Below are 12,117 nucleotides of genomic sequence, written 5' to 3'. Positions count from 1 at the left end.
CTTTGGGGGTTGAACGACCTTTCACAGGGGTCTCCTGATTCATAACAGTAGCAAAATTACAGTGATGAAGTAGCAACAAAAATAATTTCATGGTTGGGGGTCACCACACCATGAGGAACTGTATGAAAGGGTCACAACATTAGGAAGTTGAGAACCACTGCCCTAAGGGAAGCCCACTTTGAAGTGACTGCTTGGTTATAATAAGCTTATATTATAGAATAACTTAAGTTATATTATATCATATCATATCACTATGTCCGTGAACAGCAACAGGTCTAATGATTGGACAAAACCAGGAGACCCATAGCCTAGTTGAGTTAGTCTGGGTAGACTAGAGAACAAATCCACAGAAACTCATATGTGTATAAGAAAGAGTTTTATATAAAGGGTAGGTGTACATTAAGAAGACATCCCAACCCAGTACAGTCAAGCCCATAAGCCCAACATTAACCCATATGTCCAACACTGATCTACAGAGTCCTCCTCCATCTCACAAAGCACACGAAATGATATGGACTACAGGAGGAAAGCCGAGTCAGTGAGTGTGTAAGCATCTCAGCACTGGCAGGGGTCTTCACACAGTTGCTCCAGCACCCAGGACTGCATCAGGGAAGGTCCATGCAGCTTCTCCTGAAGGATGTTTTACAGGCAATGAGCCTTGTCAGCTGAAGCAGGGAACTGGCTAAGGAAGCTGCACCCTGGTCTGACAATCAGAGAGCCAGAGACCCAAGAACTCAAAAGGTGAGGCTCACTGAGCCATTTATCTCTCTGCCCTTCAATCTAATTCCCCATGTGTTTATCGGCCAGGTTGGTACAATAAACCTTAACTATCTCACTAGTCAAGTCAACTTACAATATGAACCATCACAGGGGCCCAGTAGAATGGAAGGAGGATCACATACTACCCATCTGGCAGTGCTGCTGACCAGTGCTCAAGCCTGAGCATTGTCCTCTCCCCTGGGTCACTGGGATCACAGAGAAAGGGTCCTCGGCTTCCGAAGGATATCCTGTTCCAAGTACTGCACAGAAAAGGCAGGAATTTCACAACTGAAGCCAAAAAAAAAAAACACTCCAAAAACAATAATTGACCTCCATTTCAGGGATGGGGAATGCCTAGCCACTGGGCAATGTAAGACCTGAGAAATCATCCATACTAGCTAATTTCACATGTCACAGCAAGGGGAAGTGATCACATTAGCAACTGACTCAAGACTGGACTTTCTACTCCCATAGAGTCTGGGAAACTCACAGGGCAGGTCTACTCCGTCCTATAATGCGTCTACGAGCTTTCACCTTAGGGGTGAGTTAAGTAAATATTTGATCACTATAGCCTGTGAATGATTTTATAAATATCCAAATGACCCTTTGCAGATACAAGATTCCCTCCAATTGCTCTAGTTAGTGATCAGATTTATTATTTTTACCAAGTTATTAGACATTAAATTGCTATATGTGCAGATGTAGATACCTATGAAAGATACTTGAGCAGCTACACTGACATTCAGTTCATCTCTGTGGTTTTATTCAGAAGACTAGAAATTATTTAAATAAATTAGGGAAATATCCATTTACGTATCCCGAAGGCCCTTCTCTGCTATTCTGAAGTCCCTTTCCTCAATCTTGCAAGTGCTGATGGGGAAAGGATGCAGACTGAAGGGTCGTTGAGTATGCCAACATCAGCCTATGACGCATGTAGCACACACACACAGAAGGCATGCACCTGCATATCTAGATATGGACTTTAAATCCATAGCTTCTTTGTGAAATATATGATAACCTTAACAGTGATTATCTGTTGAATGAAAATTTTGACAGACAATTCAATTTATGAAATTTAAAAAATACTGCAGGTTTTACTTTAGTTTTTTTTAGTCCAAACATCTCATAAAGTAAAGCCGTATGAGAAAGGATATTTGTATACTTTTGGGTGTAGTCTACAATTATAGAGCTAACATGTATTTTTGCAAACAGGGTTTTAGAAATTTGTGGATTTTCTGTAGACCTATCTATAAATAATCAAAGATAAAATAATAGTTTCTAAGTAGATTACTATCACAAATGAACTTCATGTGCGCATTAGGGATATCTTATGACTCTGTATAGATCAATTCTTTGTTTGGAAAACACAGTCGAGGAAACATGACTGAAAAACAGTTACCTAATTTTTAGTTGAAAAACATCTATCCTAGTGGAAAACTTGTTTGTTAAAACATGTTGGACTTTCAAGGTTGGTTCTTTCTGCCCTCTAGTGGACATTTTCCAACCAGCAACAACAAACAGGTAAGTGCTATAAAGTGAACCACTAGAAATGATTCATGCAACGCATGCTTGTGAATCAAACTCCAACTTTAAAAGGTTTGCAGACGCTGAGAGGCACTTCATTTATTTCTTCATTTTAATTGTGCAACATGATCTCCATGAACATTTCCCATACCTGAGACTACGGACTTAAAATTAAGCGCTGCCATGTCAACTATGAGGCTTAGAGATTAAATTATCCGTGCTTATGATCATTTTCAGTGATTCATTTGCAAGTTTTGTTAGGCCAGGTTGACTGTAGACACAAAGCCAGAGACACTCATATAAGTGACAGAGAGCGAGCGAGCTTTATATTAAGAAGTAATTATATATCAAGCAAACATCCCATCCCAGTCCAGATCAAGTGCACACGTTCAATGCTAGTCCCTAAGTCCCTCTTCAGGCTCATGGGACCCTCCTGATGAGGTCATCCCACAAGGAGGTACCATTGGGCTGTGACCTGATTGACAGGCTAGACTCCACCGCTAACCTTTTACATGGTCAAGAAAACATGAAGTCATGTAACTACCACCCAAGTAGGATGTTACATTTCATAACAACTATCCATGGATTTCATTACAAGTGAATAATGCATTTTTAAATGTACTGCTTCCAACTACCATATGAAATGTGTTAAAGAGATTCTGTATAATTAAGATTTTATAAGTAAATAGAGGGATGTGTCGGAACCCTACAATAACTTAGTAAGAAGCAGCCCCAGGGCTAGGAAAGAATCCCATTCATGAAGTCATGTCTTTTCTTTTTCTATTTAAATCCAGATAGTTTCTTGATTACAAATAGATCTGAACTTATTTAAATAGGAGAGATTGGGAAGGTGTAGTTTGTACAATGCCATTTAATGTCTGACTTATTTTAAAGTCACCCTTGCATAAATTGTCTCAGAGGTTACCATATATCAGCAACCTATAAAAAGAATCCACCCTCTTGTCATTGAGGTGACCCTCTGAAAGGGGTTCAAAGTTGTAGTTCTGGGAAAGCAAGCAGCCCCAATTTCTCCTGCATAGTGGATGGCAGGCTTAAGACCCCATTTGCTGATAACAGGCCACTGTCTAATCGACTCATACCAACAGGGCTTCTTTACCTGGAGGGGATTTTGGGGTCTTTTTAGTTTTTTTAAGTAACAAATTTAGGAACACAGCCTCCCATGAATTGTCTCTGTGAATGACCATCACCAAATAGATGCTGTCTGACAAGAGAAAGTGCACCTGGCCCTTATATTAAGCAAAGTTGGAAATACGATTTCAGGTGACGAATGAGTACCTTTATCATTCTGGAGATCCAAGTGAAACCTCCATAACGTTCTTTGTTTATCAGAGTAAAGAAACCCCTGGGCTTTCCACACATGGCCACGGTTTGGGGTGAGCTGGTTTCTGATGAATCCGTTGTCATCTACAAACCAGTCCCCCCGATCATGCCAGCCTGTAATGGATTTTCCCTCCTCTGGATTCCTCCAACATCTGCTCCTTTGGTACTAACTTCCTTCAGCCAGAACAATAGGGCAGTGGGTCAGTCCTTGAGAACCAGAGAAGAATAACAGTGTGATGAAATTTAAAAGGAGCCCTAGTAACACGATGCAAGGGGCCTAGTTGTTAACCAAATGGACAGAGGTTTGCACCCACCCAGTGACCCTGTAAGAGAAAGATTCAGTGATTTGCTTCTTTGGAGATTATAGATTGGAAACCTTAGGGGGTAATTGCTCTCTGTAGCATGGAATTGCCACAAGTAGGAATTAGCTTGAGGGAACGCAACCTCAACACACAGAAATTAAGCAAGTCGAAGCCCTCTACATATGGAAAGGAGACGGTCAGAGGTGTGTCAAGTGGTGCAAAGGGTATGTCCGGAGGAACATGGATGACAAACTTAGGACTTCTTCTCAGGAACCAGTTGGCTTGAGGAAAGCTCCAGGAAGAGGGAACAGACACTCTGCTGCCGTCAGGACAGGTCCCACCTGGCCAGGTGCTCTATTACCTCTCTGAGGAGAGTATTCACATAATTAGACAATGATTCTGATGCTTCCTGAATGATAACAGCTGTGTACCAGCGCAAACCCAACTGTTATAAAAATGTCCTGCATTAATCCACGTAAGTGTTGAACATCTCTGCAAATAGGTGCTCTTGTTTTTTAGGACGAATAAATGCATCAAAGGTTAGCAACTTACCCAGATGTTGGTTTGGAGGGCCCGTCTACTGCAATATTACACGGCATGTGACTTTAAAGCACAAAAATGCAATGTTTCACAACTGCTAAGGCCAATACCCCAAGTCAGTCAGCTCTATGAGAAGGCTCTTTCTTGTTAGTGCATGTGGGTAAACGTTATCGTTCAAGGTAATATCAAAAATTCAAGGACATTTTCATTGTTTTTTCATTTTATTTTCTCCATGAACTTATTTGAACCCCTCTTGTACATAAATCACAAGCTGATAGCACTGAGAAGGAAACTAGATGCAGAAACAGAATCCAGCAACTGGTAGAGCAAGAAGACAGGAAAGCATGAAGGATATGAACCACCTGAACAATGCTATCAATGAACTGGACTTTAATTGATAAATAGAGCACTTCATCCCGTGAAAGAAATAGACCATCTGTTTCAAGAGCACTGAGAAATTTCACAATGCTTGTTTCGTGAGATAAGTTTTTATAGATTTCAGAGGGATATGCCTCTGCTAAATTTGCTTTCATTCTAAGTGAAGAATGGAGAGAACTGGAAAGAGATGAGTGTGAAAATGGGCATTGCGGACCGTGCATTCCACCATTATGCAGGGTCAACTTAAACAGCGTCAGAAGGGGTAGAAGAGCTTGTGGTAGGTTTTGAGAGATGCAGAAGAAGGATTGTCAACAGGCGCCATTGAGTAAGTATTGGTAAGAATCACTCACTGGTTTCTGGATTGGATAATTGATGAGATGGTGATTTGGTTTACCACCCAAAAGCCACAAGAGCAAAAGAAAGATTTAGGAATCCAAATGCCCATGTATCTGCTTCTCTATGTGTTTGTATATGTCAGCAAAGGAATTACTGAATTATATTTTTGTGTTGTGTCTGAAGTCCTCCAGAAGGTAGATGCCCAAGAGGATATCAATTTGAGTGCAGTTGAAATCTGTCATGGGAACTGATTTCAAAGTCTAACAACAGAGGGAAACGGGTATGAGGGATATATTTCAGAATGAGTTGGGAATAGAAGAGACTGAAGGTGAACTCTGAATGAATATCTTTAACAACGTGGACTTATAATGGATGAATAGAGGATAAAGTGCCTGAACAGTTACATTCAAAAGATAAGCCCAGGAGAAAGTAGATAGTAGAAATTGCCCGTTGCCCAGCCAGTGAACATTAATCCTCCCTGCTTGCTGGAAAAGTCCTGTCCACTCTTTTCTCCATAAATCAGAAAAATTCCAGTGAGCCTATACCCATGGAGGAAATCATTTCCCTATGAGATTTAAGCCTGTAACCACAAGTAGGAAGCTTGGCCTTATCAGTGAGTCAACTTTTATGTGCGTTCATTTTCAAACATTATGCCTATGTGCCAAAACCTACTGTCAGTGAGCTGATTCTCATTCGTAAGGAGGCTGTAGAACCGTGGCTTACCACAGCCCTGATCTTTCTAAAAGAAGCTTGCCACTCTTTCCCACAGGGATTGACTGGTGGGTTTGAAAACCACCCTTCCCATGAACTATCCTAGCACCCAACACTCTTTATAATACATATCTGAATTACTTTTTATAGAGACACGGACATGCTCTTCTAAATGAAAGGCTGTCTGAGCAAATATGTATGCACATATAAAAGGTATATTTTTAAACATATGTATATATATTAAAGGATGTCTTCACAGTGTGTAAAGAGATGTGCAACATCAGAAAATATTGTGGAGAAGAGGCATTCAAAATTGCACACTTCCAAAGGAGCCATGACTGGCAAAAAAAAAAAGTAGAATCGTTTTTGTTTTGTTTTGAATCCATGCTGGAAATTAGCCATGAGCTTGCAGTAACCCAGTGGGCAGTTTTTATTAAAATGGTTAAATCTTAGTTGGAACAGTTAGATTTATGACACTTTAAGCCCAGAGCTCGGTAGGAGTCTTAAAATATAACAGCCCACATCCCTTGTAGTTAAGAAACAGAATAGGACCAAAAGTGTTATAAAATTGTATTTTCCAAAGGAAAAAATAGATTAAGTTGTCTGGCAATTGCAAGGCATGTAGCAAAAGCTACTGTCCTTGGTGCTGGTTAGTCTAAAAGTTTCCATTGCTACTGCTTGAAGTATGGGGCACAGTTAGAGCAACTCACCTTGTAAAAGCTGCTGGGGCGTTATGTTGTATTCAAGGTGACTCCAAGGTTTAAAGAGTAGAACAGCTTCATTGAGTGTACTCGGCTTTTACTTTACAGAAAAGGATGTCCGCCCTTTCTTCTGAGGCATAGCTGAGCTTTAGTTAAGTAGCTGTTTACAAACAACTTATATTACCCAGTGATCTTAGGGGAAATAATGCTTATTGCCATCAAGTCCATTTTGACTCACAGCAACCCTATAGGAGAGGGTACAGGTGGTTCATAGGCTTTCCAAAGCTGTGATTTTTTTGGGGGGGGGGCAGAGGGCACGAATGCAGTCCCCCACTACCACAAATTATGCAGTCGAGTTTCCCACATTTGGGGACATCGCAGGGGTCAGCACATCTGGAGTGCAATGGATGAGCCTCGTCCTGGGAAAACCACCTTCGTGGTCATGGTATCTCCCCTGCCAGGTAAGTATTGAAAGCTGTGATTTTTTTACAAGCATAACCCACTCCTGCATACATGCCTGGGTTGAGCTGCTGCCCTCTCAGTTGGTTCATCACTGTCCCACCAACTAGACTCCTTATGGAAAACAGTGGGCAACCCAATTAGTTAGCTTTAGAACAGCGGTTCTCAACCTGTGGGTCGGGATCCCTTTGCAGGTCAAAGGACCCTTTCACAGGGGTCGACCGATTCATAACAGTAGCACAATTACAGTGATGGAGTAGCAAAGAATATACTTTTATGGCTTGGGGGTCAGCACATGAGGAACTAGCTGGAAGGGTTGCGGCATGAGGAAGGCTGAGAACCACTGCTTAGAATAAAGCTGGGAAAGAGAGGTCCGTAGTTCTAGCATATTCCAAATTTCATGGCCACACATAGGTCTGTGCTCCTGTTACAGAAGGACCAACAAAGATCCTCATGTCTGCAGTTTCCGTATTCTAGTTGGCATCGAACTTCAATACCAGTGTTTCTCAAAGTGGGCAATACTGCCCCTGGAGGACGGGTTGGGGCCTGCAAGAGCAGATGTCTAAATGTTAGGCTGGACTGTGGGCCATAGTGGAAAAAATTTAATTGTGAGGAGTGACTAAGGATTTTTCATGCGTGTGTGCGTGCGTGTGTGTGTGACAGCACATGTATGAAAAGGGGGCAGTAGTCCAAATAAGTTTGAAGACTTGTGTTCTATAGAAATTGGAAGTGAAAGCAAACATTGAGTTTAAAATTGCCCCAGTGAGCCATAATAGTCTCTCTCTCTCTCTCTCTCTCTCTCTCTCTCTCTCTCTCTCTCTCTCTCTCTCTCTCTCTCACACACACACACACACACACACACACACCACACACAATCTCTCTGCAGAGATTGGAAGGTTTATCGTTTTTATGTTTTGTGAGTTAAGGGGTCTGTAATTTCCAAATAAGTGATTTCTGCAGTAAAATTGAGCTTCTGCTATGAAACTTGTTTACTGAATCTGAACATGGGCTGGGGGGGGGGATGGAAAGTGAATGAAACACGTTGCTCTGTGGGGATACATCATCCACGGTTCCTCAATCGAGACAAATCCATTGCTGTTGAATAGATTCTGGATTGTGGCAGCGTTTTTTATGCCAGAATTGAAATGCTCTCTAAGGAGTCCCTGGCTTGACCTTAACGGGAGCAGGTAGCCAGGCTGTTCCCCAAAGTGTGCTCAGTTGGATTCAAACCACCAACCTTTAGGCATCTAAATGAAATGATAAGACCGGTTAAAAAATTGACAAAAAAAATTAGCAAACTAAGATCACTTAAGAAGATACAAATAGGGGGCAGAGCAGGAAGCTCCCAAGTACCCCAACTGCCACCCCACCACGCAACCACCTGAACTATGAGGACAAGCATGCAGATGGAGGGCTCAGCTCGGTAGCCACTGTGTAATATATAAATGTATATATAAATAGCTAATGTGAATATATAAATACAGGGAATACATAAATAGCTAATGTGAGGAAGTGGGGATCTTCTCCCCCTCACGTTGGCATAGTGCAGTCATGGGAGCCTGCAGGTGGTGGACTAAGGAAAAGGGAAGTCAGTACAAGAATGCTATTGACTCTCACCGAGACCCACGATGGATCGACATGAGGACAGGAGGGCTGTTGGCAGAGTGCAGGGAATATTTCAGACTGATGGGCACATGACACAGCAGGAAAACCCCACAGCAGAATCTGATGAGCAGTCCTCTCCTGGATTCCCATCAGAGAAAGGCAGAGAGAGAGTACCGCCTTAATGTCACCACAGGAATGTGGATCCAAGTGTTTGCACTGGTGTCTGCAAACAGCTGCTCTCCCCGTCCATGCTGGCAAGCACATGGAGGTTCAGAGACAAAGCAGCCACAACTCCTGAATCCCCACTGAAGAAATGAACATATACATAAAAAACCTAAGGATACAGGTGCCCTTTGGTTATACTCAGGAGAAGATAGCAAGCTGACTGTCACGAGGTCAGTTTTGACTCATATGTCACCTATGGGGCCAAGTGGAGATGCCCTGCGGGGTGCCAAGGGCTGCCAGTCTTTGAGAATGTGGGTTTCCACACCTTTCTCCTGACAGATGAAACAGAGATGTAGCATCAGGTAAATTGTTCATAAAACAAGAATACAAAATGTAAAGTAACATTTTAAAAATGGTTCAAATTCAGCACAAAATAGTAAGGTGCACACACGTCCTTAGAGGAGGACCAGGCATAACAGAGTATGAAGAGGAAATTTCTCTTATGGAGGTTAAAAAAAATCATGAAAGTAGCAAAGGAATAACTGCAGGAAGAAGAGCACAGCATCAGGATTACAGGAAGCCTCATCTACTGCCTGTGAAACACAGAGGACGGAACCTTGCTTCATGAAGCGAAGAAAATATGACATAGTTACTGATGAAGATCAATAATTTTAGTATTAATTAGAACTCAAGGCAAAGGATAAAACCTCACAAATGACAAGAATGAACACCATTGTGATAGGTAGGCTTATTGTGCCAACCTGGCAATAGACACATGTGGGATTAATAGGGCTGCAGTTTAATTGAAGGGCAAAGAGAAAAATGGCCAAAGAGATAAAAAGCCTTACCTTTCTTGTCTCTTGCTCTGATGATTGGACCAGGGTGCGTCTACCTTAGCTAGTCCTCTGTCTTAACTTGTGATCTACACTGCCTGTGGTAAACCCAAGCGTGGACTATGTCACTATAGTTTAAGGTTCCTTTAAGACCTGCTTTGCCACACTGCTGGTGTACACATCACTTGAGCTGGGGACTGTTGGACCCCGTCATCTGGCTGACTGTTGGTGACCTGCCCTGCTGTTCGCTGCCCAAGACTCAGCTGTCTGCTTCCTTGACTTGCACAGAGCAGCCCCGTGAGTTGAAGGACTGCCAGTGTATTAACTGTCTCACAGAAGTGAGTTGAACTGAAACATTTTTATTGTTCTGTGTACTAATTAGCTGTTTATTTCTTATGTTCTATCTACCTATCATCTATCTATCTATCTATCTAATCATCTATCTCTCTATAATCATAAGTGTGCTGGTTTTTTTTCTCTGGAGAACCCTCTCTAACAACCATCATAATAAAACATGATCAGTACTAAACACAGATGCCAAGGATTTCATGGACATGCATCTACAAGCAACAGATGTAGATGGAAGAAGTCAAGAGAGCAAACCAACTACTGCACTGGGAAACTCTGCTACAAAAGGTCACTCTATTTATTTTCTTGTGTTTATTTTTAAATTAATGTATATGTCATATATTTTCTTAGTTCAATCATGCCAAGAAGACTTGTACAGTTGCTACTACCATCAGTTTCTAAGCATCCTTTTTCTACATGGGCTTCTTAACACCATCTCCCCTTTTTAAAAAGCCTCTTTGAAGTGTCATTTGGAGGACTAAGGTGTATGTTTGCATTCTCAATCACTTCATCGGCGTGCAAAAGCTGGACCGTGAATAAGGAGGAACATAGAAGAACTGATGCCTTAATATTACTGTATTGGTGAAAGATGCTAAATATACCATGGACTTGCAGAAGAATGCCAAAATCTTCTTCAGCTTCAACTTTAACTTTTACTTGGGCAATTGAAGTTTGTTCCACAGTTGACCCGTGACATTATTATGGCTGATATTATTGGACCTCTTGATCATTTCTTCCCTCAGATGTAGGGTATTCCATAAGATGAAATCCACACGTATAGTTATCATTAATGTCATTGAAAAACAATGTTTGCAAGCAATATGGGACTATGGATGTTCTTGCAAAATTCTACTATTTCTTCCCCGGGGTCATTTTTTTCACAAAGGCCATATTTTTCAACTACCAGTCATTTTTTACTTCCAACCTCACCATTCAAATGAAGTGTAATTATCAGTGCATCTTGAGTGTACGCTTGATCACTTTTTGACTGCAGACTTTTGGTAGAATTTTTCAAGTCCTTCCACTTTGATTTCAGAAATGGGTACATGTAGTTGAGTATTAGTCATATTAAGTACTCTTCTTTGTACGAGTGTGGCTATTATCCCATTACAGATAGCATTAAACTTCAATGTTGAATGAATTTGAAATATTTATTTTAAGAATGAGTATGTTGTCATTTCCCTTCAATTTATCATCCTTGACATAGCAGACCTTATTATGGTTCAAAATGTCTAGTATCAGTTCATTTTAGCTCAGTAGTATGCCAGGTATCAATCTTTATACAGTTCATTTCATTTTTGTCAACTTCCAATTTTCCTCAATCCTCTAATTATCCATTAAAGAGATTGAAATTGAAAGTACAATGAGATGATATCTTCTCCAAGCTAAAATGTCACTGAAAAACAAGCAAAGAACAAACAGAAAATTTTGGCAAAGATGTAGAGAGTTAGAAACTGCTTTTCATTTCTTGTGGGACTACAAAATGGCACATTCACTATGAAAAACAGTATGATGTTGTCTCAAAAAGAAAACAACAGAAACTAGAGGAAAAACCACTGTGGTAGTTCAAGAATCTGTTGTCAATTTGAGACTTAAATGGGAAGGGGTGGAGTCTAGCCTGTCAATCAGGTTGCAGCTTGATGACCTCATTTGTGGTCAAGATGGAGATAAATAGCTCATTGGAGCTGGGACACTCACAGACTCCATGGAAGCCATTCCTGTTGACAAGACACATGGAGCTACGTTATTGCTCTGGAGCTAGACGAATCACTAGCGGTGAGATGCTTACTTTGCCAATGGATCCCCAAGAATTTTTACCCACTGGCCTGTGATCATCCTGAATTCAGCATCATTGCATGTGTTTCATGAGTCTGAAGAGGAATTTATAGACTGGTATCGGACACATGGGCTATTTGACATATGGACTTGATCTGGACTGAGCTGGGATGTTTTCTCAATATTTCATTGCTCTTATGTATAAAGCTTTCTTATACACATATGAGTGTCCATGGATTGATTTCTCTAGGCTACCCAGACTAACACAATCACTCTTAGATCTAGCGATGTTACTTTAAAATATGTTAGGGAACTTCAAAAGTTCATGGGAAAATTCCA

The 12,117-nt window shown here is 41.1% G+C and overlaps 1 non-coding gene across 1 annotated transcript; it reads right to left on the bottom strand.

The window, feature by feature from the left end:
• Positions 1-6,894: 6,894 nt before the first annotated feature.
• LOC142449752 (U1 spliceosomal RNA) lies at positions 6,895-7,061 on the bottom strand. The gene has a single exon (XR_012784863.1). It is a non-coding gene; the product is annotated as a U1 spliceosomal RNA (small nuclear RNA).
• Positions 7,062-12,117: the final 5,056 nt, after the last annotated feature.

This window comes from Tenrec ecaudatus, chromosome 5 (assembly GCF_050624435.1).
Source record: "Tenrec ecaudatus isolate mTenEca1 chromosome 5, mTenEca1.hap1, whole genome shotgun sequence".
Classification (NCBI taxonomy): domain Eukaryota; kingdom Metazoa; phylum Chordata; class Mammalia; order Afrosoricida; family Tenrecidae; genus Tenrec; species Tenrec ecaudatus.
This window is presented reverse-complemented; position numbering and strand designations above follow the sequence as displayed.